The 21,614-nt window shown below is 41.2% G+C and overlaps 1 protein-coding gene across 21 annotated transcripts in view; it reads left to right on the top strand.

Annotated features, from left to right (window-relative positions):
* The window catches only part of adgrl3.S (adhesion G protein-coupled receptor L3 S homeolog), a 1,276,319-nt gene that overhangs the window by 141,493 nt on the left and 1,113,212 nt on the right, over positions 1-21,614 (top strand). The window contains exon 1 of one of the 21 annotated variants that reach the window (XM_041579789.1): positions 1,697-1,799. The exons of 19 other annotated variants lie outside the window; for them this stretch is intronic. The gene's annotated coding sequence lies outside the window, so the exon portion shown is untranslated. Of the gene's footprint in view, positions 1-1,696; positions 1,800-18,754; positions 18,882-21,614 lie in introns of those variants that run through there. One more of the 21 variants, XM_041579792.1, reaches the window with a different exon arrangement.

Raw genomic sequence — 21,614 nt, 5'->3', positions numbered from 1 at the left:
GGCAGTTTCCACTAGCTATAAATTTCTCCAAGCTTTTTCCTTTTCCTGTATAATTATATGTGATGTTTTCTGTCTGTAGTATATGAGCAGAAATGGGCAAAGCTACCATGGGTTGGCCTAATGCCACACACCCAACAATTAGTTATATTTGCTTACTCTGTTATTCTTTTTTGTAAAGTTATGTAAGGATTTGTTTCTTCATAAAAATGACTTTTGCTAGAAGACATATGAACAAAACTAAAAAAACAGTAGTACTAAAATACAAATACATGCTTGTCGAGTACACTTGCTCTTTTACAACTGGAAACATGTATCTATCTCTGTAACAGCTACATAATAAGTCATTTCTGAGTGTAAAGCTTGTAGCTGTTGAGGGAAATACAATCTCATTCTTGGGGCTGACCCAAACAGAATTTCATAGGTTCAGTTTGTGGGCCTCTTGGAGTTTTGCATATTGAGAACAAAGCAATAGAAGGCAGTTAACCCAAAGTTTTAATGTTTCTTCAGAATCTATGAAATTTTATTTTATAGAACACCATTTAGGCTTTCAACCTTCCTACTATTCTGATGGTTATATTTAGAGCAGACAGCATTTCAGACATCATCTGCCCTGTAAAATGTGTACCCCTGTCACTTTCAATGTAGGTAGGTAAAGAATACCTTCAGATTACTTCATTTAAAAGTTTCATAGCAGTTGCTTTTGTTGTAGCCTTAGCAACTGGCCACGCCTCATGCCATCCTGAGAACATGTCAATACATACCAGTACATATTCATATGTAGCTTTTGGCAGTTAAATGCAGTCTATTTGTAATTGCTGCAAGGGGTATTCTGGTTTATCAGAGTGCCGTTTTGGAGATTTGACTACCTGACCAGGGTTATGACGTAAACAGGTAACACAAGACAAGACATATTTTGCTGGAAACTCATTCTACAATACTTTAAAACAGAACAGTGATCTACGCAGTCAGGTTGTGTTTTCCTTGATAACAGCAATGTACTGTTTCCACACTATACTGTGCCTTTGCGTAATATAGGTTAACCAGCCAGCTTAACACACTCCACATAAGACTCGGCAAAGAATACTCAGAATGCTCTGTGAGTTGAATAAACTTGAATGCTTTATCCTTATATGGGTTCTTATTTTATTATTTTGTAAAACTGTAAAACATAATAACATTGCAGCACAACCTGTACAGCATATACACACATGTAAACACATACAGGAAACATATCATCTTACTTACAGACGGTTATGCAACCAGGGGCCTGTGTAAAAGTGAAAGATCCTAAGGAGTTCTGTCCCTCTGCTTGTGAGCAGTCTGTGTGTGCTCAAAATGGATTCTCCTCTACTTCCTGTGAACTTTAGTGGGAAGGCTTAACCTTGAATGACAAGTCTAATTAACATGTGGGCAGCTATCCTAAAATGGTCCACTAGGTGGCAGCACATAACAGCTAAACCAATACTAATGCATACAACCTAACATTACAATGCCATCAGATAAGGTATAAACAGCACACTCCCTGCCTGGCATATTTCAATATGTCACTATATAACTTACTGCTATGCAGAATACAATTCAAGTATTATCAGAAAGAAGAACAACATCTGAAACTGGCCTCATATGCGTTTTGGCAGTCCCTTGTTTGACAATCTTTACTTCTACTTTCCTTACTCTTCCATCTCTACTTGGCAGAGTGTTGATGATGAGTCCCACAGGCCATTCATTCCTGCTGTCTTTCACTAACACATCACCCACTTGGATGTCTGGGCGATTTTGGGTCCATTTTCTGCGGTTTTGTAAGTACTCTCTTTTAAAATATTCATGCTGAACAGAAGAGATTATTGTAGCTTTTGACTGTGAGATCTCCTCTGAGTTGACTTTCTCTGGAAAACATTTCCAACCTCTACATTGTACTTTGCTTGGCTCTTTCTGGAAACTCTTAGCTACATGGATAAGTCTGGCAATAGTCTTACACAGTGACACCCAGTTAGAAAATCTCTCAAAGATTGGAATGGACGAAGGCGTCAGAAGCTTTGGTGTTGAAGCTTGCAACTGTAGGTTTAATTTCAGGATCAGCTTCAGGCTCTATAAGTGGGTGTTTTTCTGCTGAATTGCCTAACTCCTCTCTTGTCTGTGTGGTAGAGGAAGGAAGGGCCTGAGAACCATATAGAATTCTGCAGATGAAGAGTTTGTGTGGGCCTTGAGGCATAGTCTGCAGGATTTTGTTCTGTGGGCACATAAACCCACTGATCAGGGTGTGTTACTTGCCTGATTCTATTCACTCGGTTGGCAACATACAGGAAAAACCTTCTAGAGGTGTTGCAGATATATCCTAATACAGTTTTGCTATCTGTAAAGAATCGCACAGCATCTAAATCTATATCTATTTCATCTCTGATGAGCTCATACAACTCTACTGCTAGAACAGCAGCACATAGTTCTAGATGTGGAATTGTGTGGGCTGGTTTTGGGCTTAACTTAGACTTCCCCATAACAAATCCAACCAAACAATCATTGCAAACATCAATTGTTTTCAAGTAGGCTACAGCACCTATCGCTGTGTTGGATGCATCTGCAAATACATACAGTTCTTTTCTACTTGCTGCTGACAAGGGAATAGACTCATAACACCTGGGTATCTCTAAGTGTTCCAAAGCTTGCAAGGATTCCTTCCATTGAAGCCACTCATGTAGTTTTTCTTGTGGGAGTAATGCGTCCCAATTGCATTTCTTAGATGACAGTTCACGTACTAAGGCCTTACCTTTTATAGTTACAGGTGCTACAAACCCAAGAGGATCGTAAAGGCTGTTCACTGTAGACAGGATTCCTCTTCTAGTGAAAGGTTTTTCTTCTGAAGATACCTGAAAAACAAAAGAGTCTCTTTCTAGGTCCCAGCTCAGTCCCAAACTTTTCTGAAGGGGCAGGGTGTCTGTACCCAGGCAAAGGTCCTTGAGGTCTTTAGCTCTGTCATCAGCAGGAAAGGCGTTCATGACCTGTGTGCTATTTGATGCAATTTTATGAAGTCTCAGATTAGACTCTGCCAGCATCTGTTTTGTCTTGTTTTAGAATGTCAATCGCTACCTCAGGGGTGCTAGCAGATGCAAGTCCATCATCTACATAGAAGTGTCTCAACACAAAGTGTTTGGCATCTTGTCCAAATTGTTCTGCACTTGTCAGAGCTTCTTTACGCATGCAGTATATAGCAACAGCAGGAGAGGGACTGTTTCCAAAGACATGGACCCTCATTCTGTATTCAACTACTTCTTTGTCTATGTCATGGTCCTTGTACCACAGAAAACGTAAATAATCACGGTGGTCTTCTCTCACCAAGAAACAGTAAAACATCTGTTGCACATCTGCTGTAAAGGCAATAGGTTCTTTCCTAAAGCGTATGAGAACCCCTAACAATGTGTTGTTTAGGTCAGGGCCACTTAACAGTACTTTATTTAAAGAGACACCTTCACACTCTGCACTGGATTCAAATACAACTCTTATTTGATCAGGTTTGTGTGGATGGTAAACGCCAAACATCGGCAGATACCAGTGTTCTTTACCTTGTTCTAGTGGTCTCGCAATCTCAGCGTGGTCATTGTCCAGCATGTTTTTAATGAATTCTGTGAAGTCTCTTTTCATTCCTGGCTTACCATGCAGAGTTCTGCGAAGAGAGGCGAGACGTATCATGGCTTGCTCTCTGTTGGAAGGCAAGTTACATCTGGGTGTATGAAAAGGCAATGGAGCGACCCAGCTGTGGCTGTCATCTTGATGGGTGTCTTTGTCCATGATCTGAAGAAACGCTTGATCTTCTATGGATAGAGCTTGCTTGTCATCATCTTTTAATTTTTGAAACACTGTTATTCCCAGTTTATCAGTCTCTGGATTGAAGCTGATGTCTTCTTGGCTGCACAAGGAAGAGTCACTGAAATGTGTTAGGTTATCAAAACTTTCTTTGACTATGAGCCTGTTCTGATATGGGTTCAATGAGGTGGTATGCCCATTCGGTAACACAGACGTTCTTAAAGTACTGAAGCTATTAGTCTGGTGTGTAGATCCCAGGCAAACTTCTCCTACTATTACCCATCCTAATTCAAGTCTCTGTGCATAAGGGGCATTGAAGGAACCATTGATTTTCACATGCACCTTGTGTGCTTGTAAAATGTCTCTTCCTAAGAGTAAAAGTATGGAGGCCTCAGGATCAATAGCTGGTATGAGGTTAGCAATTGAACGGAGATGGAGATGGTAATAAGCTACTTCTGGAGAAGGGATTTCTTCCTTGTCATCTGGTAACATGTCACATTCTATTAATGCAAGTGAAGGGAGCTGTGTTTTTCTGTCAAACGATTCAACAATAAAGTTTGTGGCTCTTCTGCCTGCAGTTTCTGTAACGCCTGCACAAGTCTTTAAAGTGTATGGAGCTACAGTAGTTTTAATGTTGAAGATGTTGAAAAAGTCTGACTTTGCAAGAGATCGGTTGCTTTGCTCATCGAGAACTGCGTACATTTTCACTGCTCACTCTCTTTGTCCAGAGGGGAACTAAACATATTTTAGAGCATGATCGAAAGCTCTTACCTGTGCCACAGATTTCAGTGCACTTAGACATTACTGGAGGAGATGAGCTGTGACTAGACTCCCTGCCGTGATCTGTCTCTGCTTGTACAGTCTCTGCTGGTGGCGCAGGTGAGTCAGGGTGTAAGGCTGCAATGTGTTTCTCACTGCCACATTCTGAGCACTTCACTGATATTTTACAGTCTCTGGCTATGTGTTTGGTGGATTCACAGCACTTGAAGCAGATGCCGTTCTGTCTGAGAAAATACATTCTTTCACCAATAGGTTTGCCTCTGAATCCTTTGCACTTTTTTAAAGGATGGGGCTTTCGGTGAATTGGACATTGTCTATCAGGGCTCTCTATACTGCCCTCCTTGCTGCAGGTTTGAGAGTGTGAGGTTCTCATAGGGATGAATGTATTGTGTGTGGACACAGAGGTCTTACCGTGGTATCTGGAAGGCCTTTCAGGTTTAGGCGGTTGATCACTGTCGCTGTAAAAGGCAAAGCTGGGGTCATTCTTCATCTGTGCTTGCTGCTGCACAAACCTGGAAAACACAAAGAAAGGGGGAAAATCTTCTTCTGTATCTGTTTTATACTTAGTTCCAACAGATGCCCACTTTAATTGCATGTGGTATGGTAGTTTCTCCACTATGGGATTAAGACCTATCCTTCTTCTTTAGCACACTCTATCTCCAGAAGGATATCTCCCAATTGTTCTAGTTTTTTGGTATCTTTGTTGGTCAGCTTGGGGAAGGCCTCTAACCTTTTTTGTAATGTTCGCTGAATTACTTCAGGTGAGCCATATTTTTTCTCTAGTCTCTGCCAAGCCATATCAAGTCCTTTTGAAGGGTTAAACAAATGCACCCTACGCATACTTTTTGCATGTTCTGCCGACTCACTACCTAGCCATTTTATCATCAGGTCAAGCATCTCTGAGGCTGAAAGGTTCAAATCTCTGGTTGCATTCAGGAAGGAGGACTTCCAAGCCCAGTAATTTTCAGGGGAGTCATCAAACTTGATGAAGCTTGAGTTAACTGCTTCTTTGCGTAGCAGATATTTAGTGATATCTTGTATGCATTGTTGCTCAGGCGCACAATCTTTAGGCTGAGGCAATGGGAATCTCTGAATTCTGTCTCTAGGGTATTCTGCTGGATATTCTCTAGCTGGTTTGATGTCACTGGCGCTGTAGCGCTGCTTTGGTGTACTTGTAACTGCTGCCGGCTTAGGTACGTATGCTTCTGCTGGCTTAGGCCTGTATACTTCCGCTGGCTCAGTTTTAATTGATCGTTCAGTAGTTGGCATACTAGTAACCCACTGAACATACCCGCTTGCACGTTCTGCAGAGGAAAGAGGTTTTTCTGGCACTTCTGGACCTTCATGGGTACCCTCACTCTCTGATGAATATGTTTCTAGGTAGGCCGCGGCTTCAGCTGCTGCTGCGGCGGCTTCTCTCTGACACTGCAGAATTTGCAGTTCTGCTTCTGCCGTTTCTCGTTCTCTTTCTGCTTTTTCTAGTTCCATGCTAGCCTGCTTTTCTGCGATTTCTCGTTCTCTTTCGGCTTTTTCTCGTTTCATGCTAGCCTGCTTTTCTGCCATTTCTCGTTCTCTTTCTGCTTTTTCTCGTTTCATGCTAGCCTGCTTTTCTGCGATTGTTCTTTTCACACTAGCTTCTTTTTCTGCAAAGGCTAGCTGTACACGTGCGGCCTCTGCCTTCGCTCGTGCTTTGAGTGCTAGGGAACTTGCTGAAGACATCTTGCTAGACCTAGATGATTTTGACACATGTGACGATAACTCATCTTGCTGGGCGCTAGCTTTCTCCCTGCCATGCTGTCTCATGGGGGGCCCATCCTCAGGCATATACTTCTTCCCTGATCTCAGACTCATGTTTGGAATGCAGTCACTTCTGTATGCAGGTCTGCTGCAACCGTCTTTTTACTGTACTGTTTCCACACTATACTGTGCCTTTGCGTAATATAGGTTAACCAGCCAGCTTAACACACTCCACATAAGACTCAGCAAAGAATACTCAGAATGCTCTGTGAGTTGAATAAACTTGAATGCTTTATCCTTATATGGGTTCTTATTTTATTATTTTGTAAAACATAATAACATTGCATCACAACCTGTACAGCATATACACACATGTAAACACATACAGGAAACATATCATCTTACTTACAGATGGTTATGTAACCAGGGGCCTGTGAAAGATCCTAAGGAGTTCTGTCCCTCTGCTTGTGAGCAGTCTGTGTGTGCTCAAAATGGATTCTCGTCTACTTCCTGTGAACTTTAGTGGGAAGGCTTAACCTTGAATGACAAGTCTAATTAACATGTGGGCAGCTATCCTAAAATGGTCCACTAGGTGGCAGCCAATGTGTAAAAGAAACGGATCCGCACACACACCGATTAATGCAGTCGTGGAATATCCCCTTTTATTCAGCCACCAAACATCAACGTTTCGGGGGGGAACACCCACCCTTCATCCGATGAAGGGTGGGTGTTCCCCCCCCGAAACGTTGGTTTGGTGGCTGAATAAAAGGGGATATTGAAGGGTGGGTGTTCTCCCCCGAAACGTTGATGTTTGGTGGCTGAATAAAAGGGGATATTCCCTGACTGCATTAATCGGTGTGTGTGCGGATCCGTTTCTTTTACACATTGGTTGCTAAGGGACCCTGACGGGTCAACGGAAGGAACGCACCACCAGCTTGCAGGATTGGTGAACTACAGGTGTGCGGTAGGAGAATTACATTGTAATCCACTAGGTGGCAGCACATAACAGCTAAACCAATACTAATGCATACAACCTAACATTACAATGCCATCAGATAAGGTATAAACAGCACAAGCAATATCTTTCTGGATCTATACTATGTACCTTCACTTTTAACTTCCCAAAAAATCGTACTTTAAACAAACATTAATTACCACTGCTAGAGATAAGAAAGAGAACAGAAGAAAAGTACCTCTATCTGTCAAGATAGTGTACTGTTAAGTGGAAACTTACAGTTCTCTTAAGGCACTCTGTTTATTTGGTTTGGTTTGCTATCTTGACTAAAAAGCCAGCCTGCTTAACATACATCCTTTATATTTTTTTCTCCTTGTCTAATGGGTAATATAATTTTGGGCATTGGGGTTTATAGCATTAATACTTGTAGTAAATACAAGATCTGTTCATTTTACTTGACCTGTATCACACAGCCTGTGATCTTAAAACATATCTTAAGTCCTTGGGGTAAATTTATCAAAGAGTGAAGTTTCGCCACTAGAGTGAAATTCCGCCACTAGAGTGAAATTCCGCAGCTCTCCATTCATTTCTATGGGATTTTGAAAGGCATATTTATCAATGGGTGAAAGTGAAATTTCACCCTTTGATAAATACGCCTTTAAAAAACCCATAGAAATTAATGGGAAGTGGCAGAATTTCACTCTAGTGGCGGAACTTCACTTTTAACTTCACTCTTTGATAACTATACCCCCTTGTGTGCAGGGAGTATTGCATTTTGCTTTTACAGATAGGAGACCTCCATTGTGATAACTTAGAATGGTGTATAAAAAAGGAATGGGCGGGGCCGCATGTAGAGGCGGAAAGACGCACTAAAACAGTGCTCCGATCCGGAACCCACCAACAGCCCATAATAAGTGCATCCTGAGGGCTGGGAAACTTACCTGTGAGTCCTCCTTACACTCCGCCGACTGCCCAGCATTGAAAGGTGAAGTTAAAATGGGCAGAAACCGCACACAAACGCCAAAGCTGAGGCACGCGCAAACAGAGGGTAAAATCCAAGATGGCGGCCGCAGGCACTCTGTAGACGAAGCACAGCAGCAGCAAGGTGAGCAGCGCAGCCACAACATAAGCGCTCAAGCTGCGCATAAACTGGAGCGCTTTGCATGAGAGCCCAGTGGTAGGGACAGCATGGACAAAGCTAACCCCCTGTCCTGGATGCGGCCAGTGAGACCATGCAGGAGTCCCAAATTTCAGTGGAGCTGGGGGAGGGCACAAGCAAGCAACAGGCAGCCCCACTAGAGACTGGAGACATAACAAATAGCTCTGCCTCTACCCAGCTGGAAAGTAACACCCTGGCTGAGATAGTATCCCTACTACACAGCAACCATGCCACCACTATTGGTAAAATGGATGAACTCCGTTCAGACTTAACTATACTTCTGCATGACATACAGAACATTAGAGAACGCACCCAAGAAGTTGAGAGACGGGTAGGAGAACTTGAGGACACAGTTAACCCTATCCAAGAAGAGATACAGTCCATGGAACTAAGACTGGATAACATGGAGGCGAAAGCAGATGATTTGGAAAACAGGCTAAGACGCAACAATATTAGATTGCTTGGCCTACCAGAGAGAGCAGAGGGAGGACGCCCTGAGGTTTTCCTAGGGCAGTGGCTCCAGAGTACCTTTCCATCAATAACCTTACCTACATTTGCAATCGAACGCGCCCATAGGGTACCAGGCAGACCCCCTCCACCGGGAGCCCCACCAAGATCTATGACTGCACGACTCCTCATCTACCAAGACAATATACTGCGGGAAGCACGAAACAAAGGGGACATCATGTATGAAAACTCCAGAATATCCATCTACCCGGACTACTCGATCGAAATCCGCAAACAACGTATGAAGTTCACAGAAGTTAAAAAAGGCTAATGCAACTACAGCTACCATATGCAATGCTTTATCCAGCTAAACTGCGGGTGGTTGATAAAGGCCAAACCCACTTCTTTCCAACGGCCAGAGAAGTGGACGCATGGCTGGAAAACAGACCTGGGAGATCTCCACGCAGATAAGTATAACATGAAATCCAACACAGACATATTCTATGTTAACGTACTTGCAAAATAATACCTTGGGATGCACACATATATATATATATATCCTGTGAGGGTGCCGGCATGGGCCACCACCCATAACCGACATTGAAGAGCATGTCTTTACCTATTGAGACTCTGGTCTTGTTACTTTTACTAATTCGAACAGTTCTGGGGAGTCAGATCCACTAAAGGTTAGGGTTGATGGTGGATAGGGAGGGGGAAGGGGAAGTTAAACATGCTTTCTGATCTTGTTTGCAAAGCACCAAGAGAGACTTTACATACCGTATGGACTACCATATCTGGTGCCAAAAAAGGAAAACACTGAGATGTTGATGGTTGGAAGGGAAATGGGAAGTTACATTGCAGATCATATTTTGTCTGATTGTAAATGTATAGCATTAAGTTAATGTCTTGGAATGTTAGAAGCCTGGGAGACCCAATAAAAAGGGGTCTGGTGAACAAGTTCCTGAGAAAACAGAACCCACAAATAATACTGCTTCAAGAGATGCATCTAGATGGGAGCAAACTCATAACACTAAAAAAACCGTGGGTAGCGGCAGCATACCATGCGCCTTATTCCAGCTACTCCAGAGGGGTATCCACCCTCATAGCGAAAATGTGTGCATACACCCTGCATAATGTAATATCTGACCCTGGAGTAAGGTTTCTGATAATACACCTTTCTATTATGGGTAAGCAATAGACTATAGCCAATATATACATACCACCACCATTCATAGATACTATACTGTATACGGTAATGAGCAAAATCTCTACACTACCCATGGCCTCTATAATAATTATGGGGGACTTTAATAATGTAATCAACAAGGACCTGGGCAGACTACCAATACCCACCAGGTCTGATCAGGCACTATTGAAATGGGTAGACACGTTTCACTTAACAGACCTGTGGAGAGCCCGTAACGAAGGGGTTAAACAGTTCACTTCCTTTAGCTCTGCCCACAGCACCCTCTCTTGCATAGACCTAGCATTGGGGTCACCAGAGGTTGCACGTGCAACTATGGGAATTCAAATTCTAACCAGGGGAATCTCAAATCACTCTCCCATTAGTCTAACTATTCAAGTCTGCCCTGAACCCCAGGACAATACATGGCGTCTGAGCCAACACTGGATAAACCATCCAGATCTGATAACACCTATAGCCTCCTCAATCACAGAATTCCTATCCATGAATGTAGGAACAGCTAATGATTCAATGGTCTGGGACGCTTTTAAAGCATATATTAGGGGGGAGTACTCCATGCTAATACATACGACAGGTCAAGAAACCAGCCTTGTTACATATAGAGGGGAAACAACAGGAAGCGGAATGTAAAGAAGCCCAGTATGTAGCCAACCCAAATCCAGACACCATGGCTGCATGGCGAAATGCACAAGCAGCGCTTCTCCTAGATCAAACCGAGGCGGTTAAGAAAAGTATCATATTCCAAAAAACAAATGTCCTTGAGTCAGGAGATAAATGTGGTAAATTACTATCTTATCTCAGCAGGGATCCTACCCAACAAACAGCGATTCCTGCAATAGAAAAGAGACCAGGGATATCTACCACATTTAAGGAATACTACGCAGATCTATATGACTCAAAACTAGAATTTAACTATGAGGACATACTAAGGTACCTAGGCAAGGTAGACATGTCAACAGTAGATATACACGGTTGGCTACTATTAGACACACCTATATCAGCCCAAGAAATTGCAAAAGCCATTGATTCCTTTCCGAGAGGGAAAACACCAGGAGTAGACGGGCTCCCTATGGAATGGTATAGATCTTATCAAAAAGAGCTGACCCCCAGTCTGGTTAAATTATTTAATGAAGTCCGAGAGGGCACTCCCCTGCCAGAATCAATGAACAAGGCCCTGATTATAGTCCTTCCAAAGCCAAATAAAGATCTCAAACAATGTACCTCCTATAGACCAATATCTTTAATGAATTGTGATGCCAAAATACTGGCGAAGGTTCTTGCCAGTCGCCTCAATACAGTTATTACGCAAATAATTGATATAGACAGTCACCCAGGATAGAAGGGCTCAAAATGGGAGGGATAACTGAAAAAAATATCCATGTTTGCAGATTATACACTACTATACCTAGCTAATGCAGACCGAGATCTGGGGGCAGCACTTATTAATGTACACACCACATACTCTGGCCTAAAGGTTAACTGCACTATTCCCAATAGACCATCTGCCAGCTCCCCCACCGACATTACCACAAGGCCTGAATTGGACAGACCAATTTAAATATTTGGGCATCAACATCAATCTGGACCCGGGTAAATTTGTGGAACTAAATTTAATGCCCTTAACCCAGGGGTTGGAACAGAAAATCAAAATATGGACCCGTCTGCCACTATCCCTGATTGGGTGCATAAATCTGTTCAAAATGGTAATGTTACCCAAGTTTACATACATCTTTAGACAATCTCCAGTGAGGATACCAAATAGCTTCTTTAAGAAACTTAGGAGTTCCCTCACACAGTTAATTTGGCACCCATCTACGCCAAAAATAGCCATGGTGAAACTTAAACTCCCAACTCAAGCAGGGGGACTGGCAGCTCCAAACTTTTTTTTATACTACCTGGCAGCAAGGCTGGCCATAGCAAAGTGGTGGACGACCCCATCTCTAGACAACCCTGCCACACACCTAGAGGCCCAATCTATAGGGTCATATGAGGAACTTAAAAACCTCCTTTATAGAGGCTGCAAATGTACAGCAAAAGCAACACCACCCATGAGAGATATAGTGTGGGCATGGAATGCAGCTCTTGGTCTCCTTCCTAAACCTGCAGATCACTGCTCAGAGCTCACTCCCATCTGGTGTAACCCCAAACTACCACACATGCAAACCATACCAGACCCCCAGGCCTGGGCCACTTATGGCATCAAGTATATTCGAGACATTATGGCAGAAGGTAAACTGATGGACTTTGAAACGCTAAAAACTAAGTATGACTTACCCAATAAAATGTTCTTCAGGTTTCTTCAGCTTCGGCACGCCACACAATCCCAATTTAAAGGGGGGCCAGTGACAACCGCACCCACCCAAATAGAAGTAAGGGCTCTAGCTGATACGCATGTGAAAAGCTTGTCAGGTTTTTATGCCATTCTAATGACTGCGGGGAAATCCCCACTGGGTAAGTTATTAGAGAAATGGCAAAATGACATTCCTGAATTAGACACTGAGACATGGAAGGAGATTCAATCTTTGACCATATAGTAGCATCCAGAGATAAAATGATACAATATAAATTCCTACATAGAGCATATCTTACTCCAAGTGTATTGGCTAAAATGTCCCCATCCCAGGTTGATGAATGCCCCCATTGTCACCTCTCCCCAGCAAACTTTATCCACATGGTATGGTCATGCACTAAGATACAAAGGTTTTGGAGAGATGTAGCACAGTATATTTCCGACATGATGAATATTCCAATTGTAGTAGAGCCCCTTGGAATGCTGCTGAACCAAGTAACTGACCTAGCTCCAACAATAGCGGAGAAAGCGTTGATCTCCATGTAATGATCACAAATACTTACTGATTGTAACCTTGTAAACCTGCTTATTGACCATGTTAATGTACTTTCTTTAAAGCTTTGTTAAAAAAAAAAAAATGGGCGAAAATAAGCACATACCAAGCTACACATCTACAGAAACATTGGCATAACAATGACCTTGATATAGTTCAAGGGGTAGCCAACTCTAAAGTTGGCCAAACATTTTGAAGGTTCTTTTGTTGATGTGACCAAAAGAGGAAATTTTACTTGCTGTAGTTTTTATCCGCTTGAAGTCCATACAGCAGCACATATGGGTTAACGTCCCCATTTCTTCTTATACGACAAGAACCAATAAAAAATAAGCGTCCATAACATACCCCCTGCTTCCAACAGATTGTGGTGTAACAAGAATACACAGACAACTGCACCAGTATTAGGGTGGCAATCTTGACCGGGTCCTCGGTAAGCTGACTGGGAGATTGGTATGTCGTTGAATGCGCAATTGGAGCAGTTTTCCGGATTCATGTGCATGCGCTGAAATGGATGGAACTTGCCGATCTCCCAGTCAGCTTACCGAGGACCCAGAAGATGGATGCGTGGAACTCCACTGTCAGAATCTGCGCCAAGGGGTAAGTATAAAGTATGGGGCATTTCCCCAGGGGGGCAGTTAGCCTGGGGGGAGGATGGAGGGGGGTCTACCTGGGGTGGGGGGTACGGGTTTCTTTATACAGGGTTGAATTCTCCTTTAAAGGGGCAATATCATGAAAATCAAATTGTACAGACGGACAGATATGATAAAAAATAACATTCTCAAATATATTTGTTTAACAAAATTGCTTACATTTTAAAATGAAAGAAAAAATATTAATTAGGAGTCTTTTTCTGAGAGTCAGTTCAAGCATTTGCTGAATGGGAGTGGCAACACCTGGCTGTGATGTCACAAAACCAGTAGCAAAGTCCCTCCCTCCCCTATGCTAAATGCAAAGCATCCTGCCTGCCCTGCCCTGAATCCTCCTCCTAACTTATTCTCCATGTATGTGCAAACCTGCTGATCTCGGCAGTCAGGTCTGTGCAATTTTCATGAAAAAATACAGACAAATGGAATTTGGAAGTTTTTATTTGTAGAAAGGAAAGTGCATGCCTTCAAAACTATGACTGCAGTTCTGCAGATAGAGAACAGCATATATGCACTGATGCTATGCCAAGAAGAAGCGGATCGGAGCATATGAGCTATTCTCTGCCGGCAAAGTCAACACAGCTAGAGAAAAGCCAATCAACAGCTCTAAGTTCCACTAGCAGTAGTTTTTTTATTTTCTCTGTCCCTGTTCCCTCCTTCTATCCCTGGCTCCTTCTTGGCAAAGTATCAACCATGTAGAAGAATTTTTTTAACTGTTAGTATGATCTAGCGAGTGATATTATGAGACAATTTGCAATCGGTTTTCATTTTTTATTAATTGTGGTTTTTGCATTATTTAGCTTTTTATTCAGCAGCTCTCCAGTTTGCAATTTCAACAACCTAGTTGCTAGAGTCCCGATTACCCTAGCAACCATGCACTGACCGGAATATAAATAAAAGAAGGCCTGAATAGAAAGATGAGTAATACAAAGTAGCAAAAACAATACATTTGTAGCTTTACAGAGAACTTTTTTTTAGATGGGGTCAGTTACCCCCTACTTGAAAGCTGGAAAGAGTCAGAAGAAGATGGCAAATAATTTAAAAGCTATAAAAATGAAAAAATGAGGACCAATTGCAAAGTTGCTTAAAGTTATCAATTCTATAACATACTAAACTTTAATACAAAGGTGCTGCACCCCCTTTAACCCTTTCGCTGCCAGACGGTTTTGCCGATTTGGTACTTTTCTTGCCAGACCATTTTTGAATAATTTGCACTCTTTCCTGGGTGGGTCTTTAAGTTTAGTTTACAGAGGAAAGCCATATATATGCTAGAATTTTGGTGTATGTCCAATTCTGTGAAATACATATATTTAAAATGTCTAAAAAATATTCAAAAATCATGTTTCCCATAATACAAACATATATATCAGAAACATAATTTATTTTATGCATGAGAACACAGATTTGGAAAGTTCCATGTCTCCTGAATGTGCCAATACCAAAAAATATATAGTTTTATGGAGATTTCTCACTTGTATAGGTCAAAATCTCCAAGCATTGGACTACAACATTTCCAAAGCACTACTGCTCCGCAAAGCAGCATACTTCTGATTTCAAGGCCAAACATTCCACTAACATTAAGTTTACCCTAGAAAACCTACGCATTATTGGAAAGAACAGATTCTTACAAATCTAAAATGGTTGATTATCTTTCTACTCCAAACCACCATACTGCAAAGCTACACTAAAGACTGTTTTTTATGACATTTCTGAATAACGACTACAAATATTTCAATTTATCTCACCCATTTTCTTACACAATGGTAAATCACCCTAAATATGAACACCAAGGGCCTACTAAACAGTTTGATGCCCAATATGCATAGATATAGAAAGCAGCTGGCATATGCAGACCCCATTCGATGTCAATTCGATGTCCGTGAACAAAGCGCCCTGACTGCTTATAATGTGCCGCAAGACCCTCTTAACAGAACAAAGACCCCCCAAAACCATATATTTTTGAAACGTACACATTCTAATAAATACAAAATTGATAAATTTATGTTTCATGAAAATCAGCCCAACATCCTATCTGCCTTAATCTATTGAATATAATTCTAAAATTATATACAGTTATGGGATCTGTTATACAGAAATCTTAAAATTATGGTAATGCCATCTGCCATAGACTCCGTTTTATCCAAATGATGCAAATTTTTTAAATGGTTACATTTTCCCCAGTGATATCAAACAGTACATTGTAGTTAATACCAGATAAAATATAATTAATCCTTGTTAAAAGCAAAACCAGACTATTGGGTTTATATAATGTTTACACATTTTTCTAGTAGGCTTAAAGGGACACCAACACTATAAATTTTCTTTTCAAAATATTAATTTACATTAAAAGTTACCTATAGGTCGCGTTAATTTTTTTGCTGATAGTTCTGCTTTTGTAAGTAATTGTTATTTGAAGTTCCTAAACCTGACTATTTTGCCTACCTAACTATCTCTTCTTAATCTGTCAGTTAAGAGTTTCTAATGCGAACAGTCTCCTGCTGTAAAAATATGGCAGCCCCCTCATAGAAGAACATGGGGGTAAGAAAGGTAATATAAAAGCCTCACGCGAATACTTGACTGGCAAAATTATAAATAGTATTCAATGATAATGTTATGATTGCTATAAAAAAAAAGATTATTTTCTGGTGTCAGTATCTCATGAAAAATCTACATTACTCAAAGATCCATTATCCAGAAAACTCCAGGTCCATACCTGTATTGATATACCAGGTTAAAAAAAAAAACCTTCCCAGAAGCAAACCTTCCATTCTTCATGTAGTGTCAGTAATAGTACTGAGTATGGTGCACAAGACCCGACCCCTGTGCATTAAAAAATATTTTGGGTTTAACATGAGGGAAACTTTTTATTCATAAATCAGTACAGCTAAATTATCCATTGTTTTATAGAATAGTCTCATATAAGGCTAATGCCACTGTGTCAGCTGGATGCAGGCACGAGGTATATTTCAGCTCTGAAGTTTTCTGGATAAACGAACGTTGTTTCATTTCACTGTGTACTGTACAAACGTATATGGATGAAATGACAAAAAACTTGACTTGACTTGACTCTTGAAATGCAAAGTTCTGCGTTTCACTGCTGAAGTCCACTGCAAGTGCCTGCACCTGACCAACACAGTGGTTCTGAGTGCAGCAAAGGAAAAAGGTTGATGCCAGCGTAGGGGCTGATTATGGGCCCTGTGTGGCAATAACCTTATAGTGTAACACTTGAACCACCCTGAGCCACAATGAACAGTAATCAGTATGGGTTTTCAGAGCACCATAAATAAGAACCTCATTTAATTCTGCATTGATAGCTGCCCTGGGTTCAGAGTAGGGATACCAATAAAAAAAATTCAGCCTTGGGTAAAAATTATATCTTTACTTTATTTTTTCAGGCAAATCTTACAAAATACAGGTAATTTTTCCCATGTCAGGTTGAATAGACAGTTGGTTTCGCATTTTGCGATTTCTTTGCACAAACACACACACATAGATGCACAAACGGACAATGAGACAGAGACAAGCACATGGACAGACACACACAGGCGCACATACTAGGACAGAAAGACAGAAACAACTACATACAGACACACCTGCCTCTCTCGTTATGTAAAGCCAGAAGCAGTAGCTCCATTTTGTTTTCACAGCTCTCTCCTGCTCTCTCTTGACCCCTCCCATTAACTGGCAGCTCCAGTCCCTGACATCCATTAGGACTCCTGCTCTGTGCAGATCCGGCCCCTCCCATCTAGAGCCGTGTATCCAGACTCCAGCATTGTTGTTCAGTGGCTTTCAGAATACTCTCTCTGTTTTAGTCAGATCTGTGCAAAAATTCTGCCCTCTCCTTCTTCAACCCCTCCCTCTCCCTAGACTGTGTGAAAAGTGTAAGTCCGTGCCTTGCTTCCCCTCAGCACATTTGCTTTTAGGTGATCACTGACACTTGACACTTGCGAGTCCTGAATGTGATAATCTGCTTTAATGACTATGAAGATTTGCCTTCATTCAGGTCATGGTACATCTTATGTATTATCTTATGTAATTCAAAAAACAACTGGACTTGCTGAGTAATTATTGAAGACGTTTCACTACTGATCCGAGCAGCTTCTTCAGTTCAACTGACTGGTATGGGAAATCGGCATATAAACTCTTCCACTAATCCAATCACAATGGTGTATTGTAACGCTTCAAAGAGGTGACATCTGAAATTTACAGAGTTGTTGATTCTGTGTAATTACTGTGATAGAATTACTAATGTGTCATGCAACTCTGTTACTTGTGAGAGTTGCATGAATGGATGTGTGAAGTGTTCTGAAACCGCTGAGGTACAGATGTTAGAACAGCATTGTATGTAGCAGACAGGTGGAGTCAAAGACCCCTGCCTCTGTTCAGGGATGGTTTCTCCACCTTGACATGAATCACCTCTTTCACACCTCATTGCTATCTTCTTCTTTTTTTAACAAAAATTTTTACTTTCTCTGAAAAGAATATATTGGTGTAGAGGGAAATCGTGGAGGAAGAGTTTGAAATTTTATCTGGAACCCTTCTTCTAAAAATTGTAGCTCCCACCAGTTTGGCCAGTGCTGTTCTTGTAAGCAAAAGTGTCTTGACACAGGTTTTTGCCTTTTCTACATCAAGATGTCCAATGTAGAACCCAAAAGATGTGCAGGCTACCAGGGCATATTATATAGGTTAGCATTAGAAGAGGTGTCCACAGATCAGGATCTAAGCATAATAGCTCTCCTATTTGTAAAATGTATGCTATTTGAAGGAGGATTGTCAAAGGAATTCAGCAGCTAGTCTCACCATTCTTCATGTATTTAATGATTTGGTCTCTATGTCTTTATCTGATTGAGTTAGCCAGTTCCTTAGTGTTCTTGATACAGTGCTGTTAGTGGCTGCAACTAGGCTGAAGCTGTGGACTATACCTGTCTTAATAGTTTTATAGCCCTTTGTTCAATCAGGTCTTTAACCCTTTAACCGCCAAGCACGTACTGTGTACGTGCTGGCGGTTCAGGGCTTAGGCTGCCAACAACGTACCTCGTAGGTTCTCCTGCAGCTGAGCCCTTCTCTCGGCATTGGCGGCTTTTGCAGCCGATGCAGAGAGTCAGGAAGCTTGACAGCCCCCAGGCAACGAGGCTGGGGGGCTGTCAAGTCGGATCTGCGTCACGATTGTCGCAGATCCGACTTCAAAGTGGCAAATGGCGCTGCTGCTGCATACTCACCTTTTTCTTCCTGCACAGCTGCCCACACACTTCCTGCTGCGCAGTGACTCTGCAGACACGCTGTCGGTTCAAGCGATCCTCCTGCTATAAAAACGGTAAGTGCACGTTTATTTTTACACACTTACGTGTACTTACACATACTTAAAGTTCATTTATACACTTACACACACATTTTAGTAAAGATTGGTATTTTTTTATTTTAGCACACTTGGTCCCTTTTGTACACTTAGAGGCTTGCGACTTGTACTTTGGAGTACAAAGACATGCATACCCAATTTGGATTCGCGGGAATGTGTACTTTCCAAAAATATATGGTTATGTGTTGATTTTGCAGTACCTGAAATGACAGACCATGTGGGGGTCTTCCTTTTGGGGCCCCTATATGCCACATGCTTGGGTACACCTATACATATTGGGCATCAAACTGTTCAGAGGACCCTAGGCTTTCATATTTGGGGTGATTTCTCTTGATACCTAAACGTATGTGGGTAATACGATGCTGCATGGTGGAAATTTTGAGGTGATTTTTGGAAATGTCACCAAAATCACCAAATTTAGGAATGGTTTGCGGCTTGGTGCTTTGGAGTAGAAAGACATGCATACCTTATTTGGATTCAGGGGAATGTGTACCTTCTGAAAATATATGGTTTTCTGGGGTGAACTTACTTTTTTCTAACTTTGCCGCCCCCCAAAACTATGTAAATGTGTTGATTTTGTAGTATCTGAAATGACAGACCAAATGGGGGTCTTCCTTTTGGGGCCCCTATATGCCATGTGCTTGGGTACACCTATACATATTGGGCATCAAACTGTTCAGAGGACCCTATGCTTTCATATTTGGGGTGATTTTTCTTGATGCTCAATATTATGTGGGACATACAATGCGGCAGGGTGGAAGCTTTGAGGTGATTTTTGGAAATGTCACCAAAATCGCCAAATTTAGGAATGTTTTGCAGCTTGGTGCTTTAGCGTATAAAGACATGCATACCCAATTTGGATTCAGGTGAATGTGTACTTTCTGAAAATATATGGTTTTCTGGGGTGAACGTACTTTTTTTATACCTTTGCCGCCTCCCAAAACAATGTAAATGTGTTGATTTTGTAGTACCTGAAATGGCAGACCACATGCTTGGGTACACCTATACATATTGGGCATCAAACTGTTCAGGGGACCCCAGGCTTTCATATTTGGGGTGATTTATATTGATACATAATAGTATGTTGGAAATACAATGTTGCAGGTTTGAAGTTTTGAGGTGATTTTAGAAAATGGCACCAAAATTGCCAAATTTAGGAAGGGTTTGCGGCTTAGTGCTTTGGAATGGAAAATATATGGTTTTCTGGGGTGAACATACTTTTTTCTAACTTTGCCCCCCCCACCAAACGATGTAAATGTGTTGATTTTGCAGTTTCTGGAATTACAGAACTGGTAGCTCAAATGAGGTGTTTACATTTTAGGGCTCCTATATACCACATGCTTAGGTAAACCTATACACATTAGGCATCAAACTGTTCAGTGGACCCCAGGCTTTCATATGGGGTGTTTTACATTGATACCTAATGATGTGTGGGAGATATAATGCTGTAGAGTGGAAACTTTGAGGTAATTTTTCAAAACATTCACCAATTTCTATAAAACATTATAACTTTAGGAAACAATTGCAACTTGGTAGTTCGGAGTACAAAGATATATTTACCCATTTTTGATTCACCAGAATCTTTCTTTCTAATATTGGGCAGTTTTCTAGGGTAAACCTACGGTTAGCGGAATGTTTGGCCTTGAAATCAGAAGTATGCTGTTTGGGAAGCGGTGCTTTGGAAATTTGGTAGTGTACTGCTTGTAGATTTTGAGCTATACAAGTGAAAAATCTCCATAAAACTATATATATTTGGTATTGCCGCGTTCAGGAGTCATAGACCTTTCCAAATCAGCTGTGTTCTCGTACATAAAATAAATTATGTTTCTGATATATGTGATTGTTCTTTGTGAAACATGATTTTTTTTCATTTCATTTTATTAGACACTTAGAAGCCTATATTTTATTTTACAGAATTACACCAAAATTCTTGCTTATTTTGAAAGTTCGGGTTGTCCTGAAAAAAAACAATATATTGTTTTCCTGGGTAAACTAAAAGACCACCCCAGGAAAGGCCATTAAAGGGGACCCGTCACCCAAAGAAAATATTCAAAACTATATTTTATCACATTAGTCAAGCAAAATAAACTTTAATTACACTATATAAATGATTTGAATCTTATTTCCTTCAGTCTTGGAATTCAAAATGATAGCAAGCAGGCAGCAGCCATTTTGTGGACACTGTTATTAAGACAAGCCTTGCATCATCTCAGAATCTTGTTTGTGCACCAGAATGGGGGACCTGATGTCCATCCCCATGCACTGGCTACACAATTAAACAGTAAAGACAACAGGGGAATGTGGGGAGAGCAGTGACATCTAGGAAGTGCTGAATGGAAAGTGAAAGTAATTGTCTGCCCGCCTCTATGCCCATGGCATAGAGGTGGGGCAGACAATATTTGATTGACAGCTGAGATTTTTAAATGAGCTTACAATAGCTATGAATGCTTTAGTAAAAAATAGAAATTGGATTTCATGTTTAATTTGAAAATGACTTTATTATAGAGATTTTTGTGTCTGGGTGACAGGTCCACTTTAAAGTGAAAGAGTGCAAAATATCTAAAAACTGCTTGGCAGTAGATGTTCGCATCTAGGACAAAACGGCTGGCAAGGAAAGGGTTAAAGGGGCTGCTTACCTTTGAGTTAACTTGATGTAGAGAGTGATATTCTCAGACAATTTGCAATTTTTGT

This window comes from Xenopus laevis, chromosome 1S (assembly GCF_017654675.1).
Source record: "Xenopus laevis strain J_2021 chromosome 1S, Xenopus_laevis_v10.1, whole genome shotgun sequence".
Taxonomy (NCBI): Eukaryota; Metazoa; Chordata; class Amphibia; order Anura; family Pipidae; genus Xenopus; species Xenopus laevis.
This window is presented reverse-complemented; position numbering and strand designations above follow the sequence as displayed.